The sequence below is a fragment of the Hyperolius riggenbachi genome, chromosome 12 (assembly GCF_040937935.1).
Source record: "Hyperolius riggenbachi isolate aHypRig1 chromosome 12, aHypRig1.pri, whole genome shotgun sequence".
Classification (NCBI taxonomy): Eukaryota; Metazoa; Chordata; class Amphibia; order Anura; family Hyperoliidae; genus Hyperolius; species Hyperolius riggenbachi.
In genome coordinates, this window is record NC_090657.1 from 20,124,162 (window position 1) to 20,141,915 (window position 17,754).

The window sequence follows — 17,754 nt, forward strand, 5'->3', positions numbered from 1 at the left end:
AATCATTTATACATAATTATTGTAAGAATGAAGCACTTTTTTATTACATTATTTTCACTGGAGTTCCTCTTTAAGTGAGTCTGTTTCAGGCTGTATGGGTTGTCCTGCTGCATGGATAGCATCTTCCTGGTGGTCAGATGGCAAGGGGGTGGGTCACAGACTAGGTCTCAGAGAAGGTTGCAAACTGTTGCAATAACAGTTACTGGTGCAGGACGTAACCAATAGTTTATATGCAGTCAAACACAAGCTCAGCGACTGAGCAGGTTTAGGAATGCACGTGGGGGGGGGGGGGGGGGGGGGAATGGTGCTGTACGCTTCCCATACACAGCACCATTTTGCAATCAATATGGCTTCTCCAATTGATATACCATCAGATTTCAGCATGAACCTCTCCAAAAACGACTACAGTCCGGTTGGTTCTCTTGGACGCATTATAAATTATAAGGCCACCTCTGTAGATTAATCATTTACATGAAAGAGAGAATCTGTACTGTAAAATTCTTACAATAAAAAGCTGGTATGCTTTTTATTGTAAGAATTTTACAGTACAGATTCTCCTTTTTCATGTAAATGATTAATCTACAGAGGTGGCCTTATAATTTATAATGCGTCCAAGAGAACTAACCGGACTGTAGTCATTCTATTCATTATGTTCTCTTGGGCCCCTCTGTGCTGTTTCTGCCACTCCCTGCTACAACCCTGACTTGTAATTGCCATTTTTATGCAGTGTGTACAAACAAAAGACATAGCAAGTGATAGGCTGAGAGTAGCTCAGTGTGTGAGTCATACAGAGTGTGCAGGGGGCACGGAAAGGGTGTGTATAGCTTCTATCCAATCACAAGCAGAACAGCACATTCCAGCTTGACTGCCTGAGCCCAACAGACCCCACAGAGGAGAGAAGATTAGATCATATAACAGAGATAACACAGCCAATGTGCAACTAGGAAAGGCTGCAGTAAGACAGAGCACATTAGAACAGCTATAGGAACTTACAGGATAGAAGAAATAAGGCTCAAAATTTTGTTACAGAGTCTCTTTAAAAATCAGCAGAGAAAGTGAGTCAACGGATCGATGGCAGATCCAATCAGCATAATCAAATCTGCTATAAAAATGGACCTGTGCATGGTCCACTTCCTGGCAGTTATCTGCCAGGACTTCCTGTATCTTTTTGTCATTTGTGTCCTGGGGCCATCCTGATGCTCACACAAAGCACATTAGACTCTACCAAGTGTGAAGCGCGATATCTGTGGACATGTTTCAGAGCATCACACACAAGAGCAGCCAAACAGCACTGGGGTCCCTAGTTACACGTCTTATCGCTGCTATCTACCTTTCCCTTACTATGCCTCTCTTAACATTCCAATACCATTAACTCCTTCCCAGACTGAGAGGAAGCAGCTTCCACTATATCATGTAAGTTACTAAAGAGAAACTTTACCGAAAGATAGTAATAGGGGAAATAAATCTATACATTGTAAAGTGAGAAGATAACGAATAGAAGATAGATCAAGAAATGATTGATATTCCCCATGTTATTTGTTCATGCTGTTTGATCTATCATGAGCTTGCAGCCAGGTCATCATCTTCACTGCTGACAGACAAGGGGGAAAAACAGACAGCACCAACTGCTATTATCCATAAGCACACCCACTAAGATCAGGGCCGGATTTGTACTTTTTACCGCCCAAGGCCAACTACCAGCAGCTGCCCCAGGATCGACAGCATCCTAACTCCCCCCCCCCCCCATATCCCCCGCAACATGGCAGAAGTTAGATTGTAGGCTCATCTGAGGACAGTTAGTGATTAGTAATGGCAGGGATTCAATTGTAAGCTCCTTGGCGAGTGGCACATTTGGTGAGTGACACAGGCGGCTCAGAAATCACTGTAAGTGCCCCTTCGTTGCCCCTTCACCCCCCGAGTGCCAGATCCGGCTGATTGTAGCTGCCCGATGCTATGTGCAAACTCTGTGTAGCAAGACAAATATTTGGCAGGCTAACAGCTACTGCCTCCCTGTTGCCCACAGACTGCCCCTTGCTTTCCTGGTGCCCTAGGCCATGGCCTATGTGGCCTTGCCTGGAATCCGGCCATGACTAAGATACTGCTTGCTTGGCAGTTGGAAGCAGCCAATTATTTCCCAAAATTCAACAAGGCTCACATATAGGAAAGGGCCAGAGTCACGGCCCTGACATCACACTGTGGGATGGGTCTCATTCCAAGATCAGCCACACAGAGCCCTCTGTTGATCTGTCTCAGAAAAGTTACACATTTCTCATAGGAGAGGGGGTAACAGCTACTGATTGGGATGAAGTCCAATCCTATATAATACAATAACATTTCTATAGCGCTTTTCTCCCATAGGACTCAAAGCGCTTAGGCTCTCTCAGATTTAGTAGTTGGAGTAGTTGGTAGTAGGATGAAGTATTCACACAACAAAAGTTATATTTCTGCAAATGCCAAACTGAACAGGTGGGGTTTCAGTCTGGATTTAAACACCTCTAGAGATGGAGCTGTCCTCATCAGCTGAGGTAAGGAGTTCCAAAACGTAGGAGCAGCATGACAGAAGGCTCTGGGACCAAAAGTTTCCAAGTGGACTCTGGGTATGACTAGATTATTAGAACCTGTGGATCTGAGATTGCAGGGATTGCTACGCAGCTGCAACATATCTTTCATGTATCCAGGGCCCAGATTATTCAGGGATTTATATGTCAGTAGGCCGATTTTGAATAGGACCCTCCATTCTATAGGTAGCCAGTGAAGGGAGTGCAGGACTGGCGTTATGTGGCAGTGACAGGGTTGGTTGGTTAGCAGTCTGGCAGCAGTATTCTGTATCAGCTGTAGGCGGCACATGTCCTTTTTTGGAAGGCCGGTGTAGAGAGAGCATTGCAGTAGTCCAGTTGGGATGTGATGAAGGCGTGGACTAAGGTTGGTGGTAGATCTTCTGGGGGGATGAGGTGCTTGATTTTTGCAATGTTCTTCAGGTGAAAATAGGATGATTTCACCACAGCAGAGATGTGAGTTCTGAAGTTTAAATCCCCATCAATTAGAACTCCCAGGCTACGCACATGATCAGAGCTGCGTAGATCCGTGCCTCCTATTCCCAGTGGTGAAGACTGCAAGTTAAGTTGTTTTGTTATCATGCTCTGCCCTCCAATCAGAAGGACTTCAGTTTTGTCTGCATTCAGTTTCAGCCAGTTGTCATTCATCCATTGCTGTAGTTCGCCTAAGCAGGCGTTTATAGTTGGAGTTGGGTCTGTCACATCAGGCTTGATGGAACGATATAGTTGGGTGTCATCAGCATAGCAGTGGTATGTCAGGCCATGTTTTTGGATTAGTTTTCCAAGCGGTAACATGTAAGTTGGGAAAATTAGGGGAGAAAGGATTGAGCCCTGGGACACCACATACTTAAGTGATACAGGGGTGGACAGGAAGGGCCCCATAGACACTTTTTGGGTTCTGCCGCTCAAGAAGGATTGGAACCACTGAAGAACTATGCCATTAATGCCACAGTATTCCTGTAACCTGTTTATCAAGATGTCACGGTCAGCTGTATCAAAGGCTGCAGTATCTACAGTGGCGTAGCTAAGGAGCTGTGGGCCCCGATGCAAGTTTTACAATGGGGCCCCCCAAGCACTCTATACATAACAATTTATACGGCGCACCAAAACCTGCCAATGGCAACTACAGTGTCAGAGGTGCAAGAAGGGGATGGGGAACAGTTTGTTAATGATTACCACTATTCAAAGTATCTACAGAAGTAATTATTATAAGCATAGGACCAATAGAGAGCTAATTCTGTAGTTAAGGGAGGGCCCTTCGGGGCCCCTCTGGCCCAAGGGCCCCGATGCAGTCGCTACCTCTGCACCCCCTATTGCTACGCCCCTGAGTATCTAGCAGTATCAGGATGGAGCACTCTCCTCTGTCTCTTGCCATGAGCAGGTGGTTGCATATTTGGATGAGAGCAGTTTCAGTGCTGTGATGTTTCCTGAAGCCAGACTGGAATGGGTCAGAACTGTTGTTTTGTAGGATTTTGGCTTCTAGCTGGAGATATACAGCTTTTTCAATTAGCTTACGCAGAAAGGGAAGGTTAGAGACAGGTCTGTAGCTGGTCATTGCATCTGGGTCCAGGGAGGGTTTTTTGAGTAGAGGCCTGATGATTGCTTCCTTCAGTAAAGCAGGAAATATCCCTGATTGTAGGGAACAGTTTTCAATTTTGAGGAATATCGGTACAAACATGTCGGGGCAGTTCAACATGAATTGTGTTTGGCCAGGTCACAGGTAGTTTGGCGGAGGTGAAGGAGGATACTTGATGTGACTAGAGATGTCCCGAACGGTTCGCTTTGGGTGGTTCGCCGGCGAAGACGAACTTTCCCGGAAGTTCGATTCACCCCCATAATACTCTATTGAGCAGAATTTTGACCCTCTACATCACAGTCAGCAGGCACATTGTCGCCAATCAAACTACACTCACTCCTGGAGCCCCCCCTCCTTATAAAAGGCAAGGTTCTCCTGTCGTTTTACTCACTCGTCTGCCTACAGTAATTAGTTAAGGGACAGCTGCTGACAGACTCTGCTAGGGAGAGTTTAGTTAGGCTCTTGTAGGCTTGTTCCTAGCTAATTGTTATTCCTTATATTACGCCTACCTCACTCCCTCCTCCTGGAGGGAGGAGGGTCTTGTCTTCCAGGGAATTGTAGTATTTCAAAGCCAGCTTACATACCTTGGCCGGGAATTGAACCCAGGTCTGAGCGCGTGGTAGGTAGCTCACTTCACCACTATACCACCACCAACACTACATGCTGAAGCCAGCCTAGCATGTACCATTATGATATATCCAAGAGAAAAATGAGCTTGAACCCAGGTCTGAGTGCGTGGTAGGTAGCTCACTTCACCACTATACCACCACCAACACTACATGCTGAAGCCAGCCTAGCATGTACCATTATGATATATCCAAGAGAAAAATGAGCTTGCTTAAGGATTTGTAGTATGTCAAAAGCCAGCTTACATACCTTGGCCGGGAATTGAACCTAGGTCTGAGTGCATGGTTGGTAGTTCACTTCACCACTATACCACCACCAACACTACATGCTGAATCCAGCCTAGCATGTACCATTATGATATATCCAAGAGAAAAAATGAGCTTGCTTAAGGATTTGTAGTATGTCAAAAGCCAACTCACATTGGTCAGGAATAGAACCCAGGCCTACCACTCTGTAGGCTGCTATCCTAACCATTATAACACCAACACAACACACTACAATGCTACATGCTGAAGCCAGCCTAGCATGTACCATTATGATATATCCAAGAGAAAATTCCAGATTTGGCCCGCGGGCCGGAGTTTGACATGTATGCACTAGACAGATTAAAACCGCTGCCAACCCAAACTTGCAGTCTGTTCGGCAGAACTTTCCGAACGGATCTGTTCTAATGGAGCAATGTGAATGGATCATTTTGATTAACATAGGATCCGTTCCCCTCCGTTAGCATCCAGTCCATTTAATTCTGTTTTTAAGGCCAATGTGAACCTGGGCCTTAACCAGGAGACTTTTCAGATTAGCAACTCAAAGTTGCTAGGAGCTAATCCATTTATTTAATCAACAATGATTTGCTAACCTCAGCTGCCACCTCTCCATTGGCATCTGTGAGGAGGTAAAAAGATGTCAAATATGCTGTTGCATATTTACTGTTCATCCCTGGTTCCTAACAAAACAGAATATGCATATTATTGTACCTAATGGAAGCATCGGCCCTGTTCAAACTTTGCAAACTTTATTATTATTATTGATTTACATAGCACCAGCATCGTCCATGGAGCTGTACAAAAGCATGCAGGGTTTAACAATACAAAATAAACAAAATAAACAGATTGGTCCTCAATACGGCCAAAACTGTAGAGATGACCATAGACTTTAGAAAGAATGCCCCCAAACCACTTCCAATCCACATTGACGGCACTGAGGTGGCAAGAGTTCTCTGTGTTCACCACTTGGGCACTACTATCTCTAATGACTTGAGCTGGAAGGCCAGCACCAGCTCCACCCTCGTAAAAGCCCAGAAAAGGCTCTTCTTCCTCCACCAGCTGAAGAAGTTCGGTATGGCCCAAGAGGTTCTGAGAAGATTCTACACTGCCACCACTGAATCAGTCCTCTGTTCATCCATCCTGGTCTGGTACTCTGGCTCCTCTGCCAGCGATAAATGTAAATTACAGAGGTTATCATTTCAGCAGAGAAAATCATTGGGAAACCTCTTCCTCCACTTGACCTCCTCTACGTCACAAGACTGCGCTCTAGAGCACTGAGGATTGCAAGCGATCCCTTTCACCCAGGCCACCGCTATTTTAGCAGGCTCCCATCAGGCCGGAGGTTTCGGGTCATTGCCACCAAGACTGAAAGGCACAGGAACTCCTTCTTCCCCTCCGCCGTCAATCTCTTAAACTCCTCCTAAATTACAGCCATGTACCCCCACTCCACCACCCATACACTGCAGATCAGACCTGTGACTACACAATTAGCTCCTCACATACCTGGCCAGGCCACTTCCTAGCCTCACCCGACCAGCTGAAGACCAGGCAAGGAATGGAAGAGATGTATGGTGCTTCTCCTATGCATTAAAGGCTTAGTTCCTTATTCAGGTCTGCAGTAAGGACATAACAAACTCAGGACAAATAGACATAGAAATATCGCTCTGGCACAAAGCACTTTCACTTCTGTGAAAATCTCTGCAGTCAGTTCCTGGAGCCGCTACTCCACCCTGAATGCTAAAAATGTCATAAATGTGGGGACTGTACAGAGTGGCAGGTTCCCCATTCAGCATAGTCCTCAGATATTTTGCTTATGAATGTATCTCAGTTCCAGGAGGCGTGTGGGGGGGTTGTAACTACTGGGGAGCAGTACCTGCAATTACAAGGGTACCAAGAGCTGTGAGGGGGGCCTCATCCACTAACCTTCCCTTCCTTTAGTGGTAATCTTTACCATGTAGTCATTGCACATGTGGGGGTGGGGGCAGTGTAGATTTTTGCACTGGGGACCATGGCTTTATAGCTACACCACTTTCTTTAAAGGGTTTAGAGGGGCCAAGAATAGTTAGGAGAGAGGCCACTGTGGTTTCCTAGCAAGAGGCTATACTTAAGGGGGTCATGTGGGGTGAAGGTTTCTAGGAGGAGTATAAGGGAATGTAGGAGGAAGGTTCTCAGGGATTCTCATAGGAGTGGGTTTAGATTTAAAAGCTAAATGTAAGGGGCTCATGTTCTCTTAGGTGCAGATTGGGGTAAGGGGGACTAAGGGGGTGACAATATTGGGTTATCTTAGAAGGAGGACAAGGGGTGAGGTTGTAAGGGATCTCTAGGAGTAGGTTTATAAGCTAGGTGTGACGGTCTCATGTTCTCATGGAAGGAGGTTAGAAGGACTAAGGGTGAGGGTGTCTTAGAAGTAGTTTTGGAATTAGGAGTGAGGGTTTTAGGATCTTCTAGGTGGAAGCTAGGGTTAGAGTAGCTAGGTGTGAAGGTCTCAGGCCTCTTAGAAGGAGCCAAGGGTCAGGGTAGCTAGGAGGGAATGGCATCAGATTCTCCCAGGAGAATCTAGGAGATTAGAAATTAGAAATTTGGGTAAGGTTGGGCAGGGAGGAGGTTAGGGAAAGGCTACAAAGGAGGAGAGTTTCACAGGATCCATAAAAAAAATTACATAATTATATTTTGCTGGCACCCAAGTCATACTTATGTCCAGGGCCGGATTTCTGGCAAGGCCATGGCCTAGGGCACCAGAAGTTTAGGGGCGGCTCAGTGAGGGTCAGGAAAGCTGTTCTATGCAGTCATCTCTATCTACAAGAACAGCTTAAACATTTGTACTCTCCTCCTGTACTTGTGCCGTCACTGCAAGACCTGTAAGCTCTATCCTGCAGGTATACATCAGCCTAACTCTCATGGTGACGCAATGGGTCCATCATTAGTGAGATGGCAAGCAGAACATAAAATTTCAAAACATAACTTATAATCTATACACGTATTACTAAAATAGCTATTGTCTGCGACACCAATGATGGAAAGTAAGGAGAATTCCCATTGGGGCACACAGAGATAACAACCATACAGATGGTATAGTTGGCCTTGGGTGGTAAAAAGTACAAATCCGGCCCTGCTTATGTCTGACAACCATTGGTTCCTACTCAACAGATAGGTGTACGACCAATATCTAAATAGCAAAGTCATTTATAAGACGGGACTGTACACCTTGTTACTACTGTGACTTTGCTGTGAAAGGGAATAGATGGACACAAGATATTTTTGTCAGGGATATCAATGATAATAACACCTGATCAGCAGCATTTCCAAGGCCCAAGCTGCACAGTAGAGCTGCCCTTGGAAAGAAGAGGCCACCAGCAGCTCTGCATAGCCTGGAATGTCCTGGGAATGGTGGGAATCCAATGTTTGGTTATGGACAAGTTTCATCTAGTTGGGAGAGAGAAATGACTGCATATTTCCCCTGGCAGGGTCTCGTACAGAGCAGAAACAGTTACTCTGCTGCCTGAGTGTATGCAATATACAATGCAGGCCAGACTGCAGTCTCATCACATACACGGCATGCTGGGAGCTGCAGTCCTCTACCACATCACATGAAAAGTACACAAGGCAATCTATTAGCAGTTGTCCCCCTGGCACATACAGGCAGTGCTGGAATTTGTATTACCCCAGTCACATAGCACACGTTAGGCAGATCACTGTGCACAGTCCATGCTGGGAGTTCCTCACTTGCATAGCATCACCTACAACTGTGCAAGTCATGCTGGGAGTTGTAGTCCTCTAGACACATAGCATACACTGTGTACAGGACATGCTTTCAGATTAGTCTCCAATCGCATAGTATACACTGTATACAGACACTGTATACAGACTGTGTTAGGAGTTGTAGTGCTTCAGCAACACAGTGTACACAGGACATGCTTAAAGTTGTAGTTCCCCCTTTACATAGTATCTACTGTATGCAGGTCATACTGGGCGATGTAGTAGGCCCCATTCAAGTAGTATACACTCTATACAGGCCAGGCTGGTACTTGTAGTTCCCAGTCACATAGCGTACCCTGTGCACAGACCGTGCTGGGAATTATAATCTCTCTGTCATGTGCACAGACCATGCTGGAAGCTGTAGTTCCGCAGTCACTTAGCATACACCAGTGATGGCTAACCTTGGCACTCCAGCTGTGACAAAACTACAAATCCCATCATGCCTCTGCCTCCCTGAGTTAGACTTTTATTTATATAGCCGTCTCTTGGGGTAAAAAATCTTACCACAGCACCTGTGGTAAGATTTCCTACCCCAAGAGACGGCTATATAAATAAGTCTATGGAGACTTTCATACTTAAAGTGGATCCGAGATAAACTTTTACTCATTGCATAATTGTGTTCCTTTCATATAGTTTATACGGCATTCCTCAAGGCAAATACTTTTTTGTTTTGTTTTAATACTCAATTCTCTATAAACGAAACAAGTATCGCCTACAGCTCCTTTTCTGCCTTGGCACTGTAGCAAGGGCTTATGGGAGCTCAGTCTGGGCAGGAGGAGGAGGAGGTTACTAGCCATTGATTTTAGAGGGGAGGAGGGAGGAGGAGAGGGGACTGAATTTACACAGGCAAGCTGATAGCATCTCCAGCCCTCAGTCTGTGACAAACAGAACATGGCTGCCCTCATTGTATCACAGGAATAAATAATCATAAACTTTTAAAGCTGTTTGCAGCTAGATATGCTGTGTATAAACTATCTAACCTTTAGATAAGATATTTGGGCTTGATTCACAAAGCGGTGCTAACCTACTTAGCACGTCTAAAGTCTTTAGACGTGCTAACTAGGGTGCTAAGTAGGTTAGCACCAGATTTCTCAATCAGATCGCGCACAAAGTTTTGTGCGCAAAGTTTTGCACGCGCAAAGTCCTATGCGCGTGCTAAGTCCCATAGGCTTTAATGGGCACTTCGCGCGGAGCACCCTGCGCTCTGTGCAGTGCGCGCGTAAAGTTTTACGTGCGTAAAGTTTTATGTGCGAAAAGCTCGTTTAGACGTGCTAAGGGGGTTTTCACAGGCGTGCTAACAGTTAGCACCGCTTTGTGAATCAAGCCCATAGTGTAAAACGGCCATCAGGAACGAGTTGAATTTGTGTGGTATGGTGTGCTGCATGTGGATAAATTATTTAATTTCGGACAACTGTACTTTGACACACTGTATGAATAATGTTTTTTTGGTTGTTTTTAACAGGGCTGTGAAGTCGGTACAAAAATCATACGACTTTGATTCCTCAGTTTTTGAAGACTCCGACTCCAGGTACTCAAAATTGCTCCGACTCCTCAACATCGACTCCTTAGTCTAATAGTTACCAGGGCTGTGGAGTTGATACAAAAATTATCCAACACCGACTCCTCAGTTTATGAAACCACAGACCCCGACTCCAACTCCAGATACCCAAAAATTACTCTGACTCCTCAACTCCACAGTCCTGGTTTTCAATGTGCTTTACACAACTTTCAACAGTTTATACAGTACAGTAACATTTATTAACAAAAGTATATTGCAAAAGACAGCACTGTATATTTTGTACATGGAGACAGCTATTTGTATGTATAAGACTTTTGTAACTTTTGAAAGTAGGGGACTGTCTGTATACAATGTAGTCACACAGCATATACTTAACACTGGCCATGCTGAGTGTTGTAGTTCTGTCACACAGCATACACTGAACACAGGCCATGCTGAGTGTTGTAGTTCTGTCACACAGCATACACTGAACACAGGCCATGCTGGGTGTTGTAGTTCTTTCACACAGAATACACTGAACAGAAGCCATGCTGGTTGTTGTAGTCATTCCATCACACAGCATACACTGAACACAGGACATCCCGGGTGTTGTAGTCCCCCAGTCATGCAGCATACTGTGAACACAGGACATGCTGGGTGTTGTAGTTCCTCAGTCGCATAGTATACACTTAAAAAAGTTCATTCTGAGAGTTCTCCACTCCTTCAGTAACATAGTGTAAACTGTATACAGGTCCTGTTGGGAGTTGTAGTCCCTGTCATAAAGTACTACACAGGCCATACAAGCACTATGTACATGCCACTTGTAGTCCCTCAGTCACATTGCATACACTCTTGTTAGGAGTAGTAGTTGCCCCATTACAAAATATGCAATGAATACAGGCCATTCTGGGAGTAGTTGTGTACCAGTCAGTACACAAGCCATGCTGGGAGTAGTAGTCCCCCGTCACACAGTACTTTGGTATGGTGAAGGTACAGTGTTGGGTAGAGGTAGAATGGAGATTGGGATCACAGATCACACCCATCCTCCTCGCTGATCAGATTGTTTGTCCGCAGCATGCTGACTCTAATGTGCAACTTCCCCTTTCTGATGAGATCACTTCTCTTTTCAGGACAGCCCTGTTTGTGGAAAATACCCATCATTCATTGCTGGATCACTACACTTCCCCTCTGGTCCCTTCCTGATGAGGGGCAATGTGACAGCACTGCTCATTGTGTCCTGCATGCTCCCTGTATGGGACAGGTCCTCTTTAACTACCTGGGTGACAATGGACCTAAGCTGGGAAATGCTGGAAGATAAAATTCATCCAGCAACCTGGGTTAGATATTCTTCTATTAGGTGTAAGAGGTTTGCAGCCCTCACCTGTGTCAATTCAGACCAAAGTGAGGACTGCTGACAGGTCCACCTTCACCAATATATTCTGGTATGACCCAGGTTATAGCTGCAAATATTTTGCCACCTAAGAAGACATTCATTTTAAAGGATAACTAACAAGAGGGATATGGAGGTTATCATATTTATTTTCTGCTAAACATTACCAGTTGCCTGGCTGTCCTGCTGATCCTCTGGCTCTAATACTTCTAGGGCTAGTTCGCACTCGGCGCTCGGAGCGCTGCTTGCCTGCGATCACATTCTGCTCCGCAATCACAATTTATGGGCAAAATCTTGTTATTCAGCACGATTTATCCGTCAATAGAACGAGAATGACAGCGCCATTGCCCCAAAGACGCTGCATGCAGAGCGCTTGCGATTGATCGAAATCGCAAACGCCGCAGCGTGAATGTATCCATAGGGATACATTAGTAGCAGCGCTTTGCTGATCGCCGGTGATCAGCAAAGCGCTGAACAAGCGCCCAGGTGAACTAGCCCTGAGCCAGCAGATCAGATGTTTCTGACATTATTGTTTGTTTCTGCTGTTATTCAACCACTACTGCAGCAAAATAGATTACCAGGGCTGCCAGGCAACTGGTATTTTAAAAGTTTAAAAGGATATACTGTAAATATGGCAGCCTCCATATTCTTCTCACTACAGTTGTCCTTTCATAGCAGAACAGTCTCTGCCGCCATTCGCCGAGTCCCGATCACATGACCCTCATGGGGTTCGGGAATCAAGGGGGCCTTACGCTATCATTTTTGCAATGGGGCCCTATTAAGTCTAGTTACACCCCCATGGGCAGCGCTACACTGGAGAACTGGCCCCCTTGAGAATCACTGGTCCCGCCCTGAATGCCCCCTGCTGAGTAACATACCATTAAAGAAAACCCGAGGTGGAATATTTAAATCTTAATAGGACCCAGAGGCATGTCATGTGCACAAAGTCATACCTCTGTGTCCTTCTATCGCCGCTGCTAGTCCCCCCATGGCTCTGCTGTCCCCCCTGAAAATATCACCAGGCTAGCGACAATCTGCTTGTCGCTAGTCGTCTGTTTACCTGAGGCTTGTCAATCAGCCTCCTCTTAACTGTCGCCTCCATTACAGGTTCCCCCTGCCGGAGTACTTCCTGGGTGGCGGCTTGGCTTCCGATTGGAGGAAGCTAGCAGAGGCGGGGAGTGGCGGGGGAAGCCTGTAATGGAGGCAGCAATGCGGAGGAGGCTAATTGACAAGTCTTAGGTAAACAGAAGGCTAGCCAGGGCCGGTTCTAGAAAGGCACATATGAGGAGGCAGTCAGAAATGTGAAGGGGGTATCATGTTCGAGCTCATTTTTTTTTCAGTAATGCTAGTGCGGCAAGCATAAAATAATCGTAATATGGCAATCTTTCACCATAAAATAATCGTAACGCAGCAATGGTTCACCATAAAATAATCATAATGTGGCAATCTTTCACCATAAAATAATCGTAATATGGCAATCTTTCACCATAAAATAATCGTAACGCAGCAATGGTTCACCATAAAATAATCATAATGTGGCAATCTTTCACCATAAAATAATCGTAATATGGCAATCTTTCACCATAAAATAATCGTAACGCAGCAATGGTTCACCATACAATAATCATAATGCGGCAATCTTGCACCAGAAAATAATTGTAATGCAGCAGCGTTTCACCAGAAAATAATCGTAATGAGGCAATGGTTCACTAGAAAATAATTGTAATGTGGCAGCATTTCACCATAAAATAATCGTAACGTGGCCAGCGTTCACCACAAAATAATCGTACTGCAGCAATGTTTCAATTGAAAATAATCATAATGTGGGCAGTGTTTCACCAAAAACTAATGACCACCTGTAAAAAAAAAAAAGCATTTACTCACCTGCAGAAGACTCCTCTCCCTTGGAGCAGCTTACCCCGACGATCTGCAGCAGTGCAGCCAGCCTGCGAAAGTCCTGCCCTGACCTGCAGAGAGCAGGGCTAGGGGAAAATGGCACCTAAAGCCCTGTACTGGATACAGCGCCATCTTCCCATAGCCCTGCTCTGCCTGCCGGAAGACTATGCAGGCTGGAGCGGTGAGCTGCGGGCTGCGGGGATAAACTGGCAATGCGTCTATTAGACGCTGCGGCCAGTTCAACACGGGGTCCCACAGTCTGGCGGGGGAAGGGCATGTCCCCTGCCTGCTATCCCACACGGCCCCTCCCTGCCGCTCTGCCCGGAACCATTGAGGGAGCAGGACATTTATTTGAGGGGGCATTGCCCCCTCTCGCCCCACGATAGAACCGGCTCTGTGGCTAGCAATAAGCAGCCTGGTGATCTTTTAAAGGGGGGACAGCATCGCCATGGGGGAACTAGCAGCGGTGATAAAATGACACAGAGGTATGTCATTGTGCACATGACATGCCTCTGTGTCCTATTAAGATTTAAATATGCCGCCTTTACATGCGTAAAGCAGGCGCCAGCGAGACGGAGGGAGTCCCTGTAGATGCGTACAACTGGCCATGTCCGGTGGAAGTGCCGGGATCCGGTACCGGTGATAGAGGCAGCGGAAGACAGCGGCGTGGGAGCGATCCATGCGGATGGGGCTGGAGGAACCCCCAGGTATGTATAAAATCTTTTTCAATTTCCCATCTCTGGCCGTCTCTGGTTCCCTTTAAAGAGAACCCGAGGTGGGTTTGAAGAATATTATCTGCATACAGAGGCTGGATCTGCCTATACAGCCCAGCCTCTGTTGCTATCCCAAACCCCCCTAAGGTCCCCCTGCACTCTGCAATCCCTCATAAATCACAGCTACGCTGCTGACAAACAGCTTGTCAGAGCTGGCTGTGTTTATATCTATAGTGTCAGTCTGCTGCTCTCCCCGCCTCCTGCAGAACTCCAGCCCCCGCCTGCATCCCTTCCCTCCCTGCTGATTGGAGGGAAGGGACGGGGGCAGGGACCGGAGCTATGCAGGAGGCGGGGGAGCAGCTGAGACTGACACTACAGATGTAAACACAGCCTCAACCTGATTTATGAGGGATTGCAGAGTGCAGGGGGACCTTAGGGGGATTTGGGATAGCAACAGAGGCTGGGCTGTATAGGCAGATCCAGCCTCTGTATGCAGATAACATTCTTTAAACACACCTCGGGTTCTCTTTAAGTAAACCAAGGGTCTTATCTATTTGCCCAAAATACTTCACAATCCTTGCAAGATCCCATGTAATTAATGTATCTGAATGACACTTATATTTGCAAAACTATCTCCTGATTGTGTGTTATAACATTGTCAGTAAATAGGAATAGAGTCTGAAGAAGGCGTACTAGCTGAAAGCTTACTGTTTTTCTTTTAAACTAGCCAATAAATTAGAGCTTGTATTTCACAAACAGGACATTTTGAATCAGGAGAATAATCCTGATTCAAAACTTCCTGTCTGTAGAATACAAGCTGTAGTCTCCAGCAATGCTTAGCTATTAAAATAAGGAATTACACTCACTGTGTTTCTCTCCCTCCTGCCTCTTCCCCCTCCCTTGCTTGTAGAGTGGTAAGACACAAGCTGGAGGCTGGAATGATTTGTCTGTGATCTGTCCACACAGGAGCAGCTTGCTAGCAAGTAAGGATTAATGCAAGCCAGCAAACTAGCCAAGTACATCTTTAGGTAACTTTTCTTCATAATAGCACCATCATTTGGACATTCTGCTCTTCTCAAAAGTCTCAGAGTTCTGTTTGTGATGTTTACATTTCCTATCATTGCTTAACTAGTTAGCCTTAATTTTATCACCTGAGGTAGGCAAAAAAAAAAAAATCTAATGCTCGCCATACAATCATCGATTTGCAAAGATTGATCAAGTCCTGCTCCATGAAAAAAATCAAAGCCCTAACTGAGACACAAAACAAATTGGCCACGCTAGTGCTGGTAGCGACCATGACAATCGCCAAGAATTGGAAAAAGCCCTCACTTGCCTTCACTGAAGATAAAAATAGGATTCATTCCATTATAATCAACAAGAAATTAACCAAAACAGAAATCTGCCTTCTTAAAACAGAAGGTATTTGCGAGTATTCAAGTTGGAGTTAGAACATGAGGTGTCCCATAATGCATCACTGCTTAGTAGGCTAATCATCCCTGTACAATTAACAAGCTGACACATCATTGCATTCCAACGGTTCTGGAGGTGTGTTTGGCTTTCAGAGACAGTTTGCATATTCTGCAGTGATGCATTATGGGGCACCTCATATGTTCACTCCAACCTGAATAATCACAAATACCTTCTGTTTTAAGAAGGCACAATTCTGTTTTGCATAGCATTTTAGTAAGAGGGCTTTTGGTCATTTGTAGCCCCTTACTTCCTTTCTGGTTCACCATGAACTTGCTGGGCAATCTTATCTATAACTCAAGAAATTAACCTTTATCATTAGGGACTGACATGATGCTCTTGAAAACAAACTGGAACATCCTTTTTTGAGTGATCCTTACCGGCCGGGCCATATGTGCACCCCTCTCATTCCCCCTTTATTTTACTCTCTCTTTTACCCTCTCACACACTCCTCCTTTGCACTGCTTCTCTAAGGTCCGCTAGTGGGCCACGACCATGGATTAAATACATCTTATATCTATAAGCTCAACTCTCTGCTGGGGGACAGATCAAACCTGTCCCTATATAAGGGGGCTGTCCCTACTTCATCCCATGGCCCAGACAGTTGGCATAGTCCTCCGGGAAACCAGACCAATGATTCAGAATAAGCATGTCTGTTTTAGATGGTATTTTCAGGCTGACATTCATGTCTCCATACCTCCCAACTTTTTGAGATGAGAAAGAGGGACACTTAAGCCACACCCCTGATCACGACCCTGTCACACCCCTAGTCACACATACCATAAAGATTTCATAAGAAAAATATGTTTTATAATGCAAACCACACTGGTCCTTTCCATCCTGGTATCCATTTTCCTCCATATTAACATTTTAAAATTAGTAATATATCAATTTAAAAGATGGGAATAACGTTTAGAGTCAATCAAGCACATTTTTTAGTAGAGAAATATATATATATTTACATAGAAAGAAGAACAAAGTCCCGAAAGAGGGACAAATGAGGAGGAAAGAGGGACAGGGCTCCCAAAGAGGCACAGTCCCTCGAAAAGAGGGACAGTTGGGAGCTATGATGTCTCTAAATGTTACAGTTATATTCATGATGTCATAGTTTATTTCTGTAGATTGGCGGCTACGTGTTTCTTCAAATCAAAAATGTATTAAAATGTATTTATAATCCCTTATGTGAAGGGATCTATGCATGCCCATATATACCCTTGGAGATCTGTACATTTTCACTACATGCCTTTGTAGAAGTGACCTCTTGTGGTCGCACATGGTGAAACATTAGGCTACGCTCAATGTTACTGCCGTAATGCATTATGTGTTATTAAACTTCTTATCCAGATGGATTTTATATTTGATGTATTAAAGGTCATATTCAGTGGCGTAGCAATAGGGGGTGCAGAGGTTGCGACCACATCGGGGCCCTTGGGCCAGAGAAGCCCCGTAGGGCCCTCCCTCAACTGCAGTATTATTTCTTTATTGGTACTGTGCCAGTAATAATCACTTTTATAGATACTTTGAATAGTGGTAATCATTAACAAACTGTTCCCCATCCCCTTCTTGCACCTCTGACCCTGTGATTGTTCTTGGCAGATTTTGCTGAGCGATTGCCTGGGAGGCCCAATGTAAAACTTGCACTGGGGCAGAACACCTTAGCTACGCCACTGGTTATATTTTACTGTTTAAAATTATCCGCATTGTAAAACCCTCATTTTGTGCTTGCTTTTCTGGATACCTGTATGTAATGTATGAACAGTGGGGGGGGAGTGTGTGACACTGACAGAATTTATGTTTTTGTCCTAGATCTTTGAGGTCAACAGATTACTGGCAGATTTGATCAAAGAAACTGAGGCCGGTTTTTCACTTGATTTCAGATATGAGATTTCATATGATGCTGCGTCATGGTGCAGTGACAGGGTCATATGTATAGACCCGCCCTCTGGCTAGTGACGTACTTCCTGCTGGGCAGGAAGTAGGCCACTGGGATTCTTGTTGTTCCCCTGCATACTT

The 17,754-nt window shown here is 45.2% G+C and overlaps 1 protein-coding gene across 2 annotated transcripts in view; it reads left to right on the forward strand.

Annotated features, from left to right (window-relative positions):
* Window positions 1-17,754, forward strand: part of RGS9 (regulator of G protein signaling 9) — a 224,586-nt gene that overhangs the window by 21,236 nt on the left and 185,596 nt on the right. The window contains exon 2 of one of the 2 annotated variants that reach the window (XM_068264027.1): window positions 10,240-10,305. The gene's annotated coding sequence lies outside the window, so the exon portion shown is untranslated. Of the gene's footprint in view, window positions 1-10,239; window positions 10,306-15,250; window positions 15,303-17,754 lie in introns of those variants that run through there. The other variant, XM_068264028.1, reaches the window with a different exon arrangement.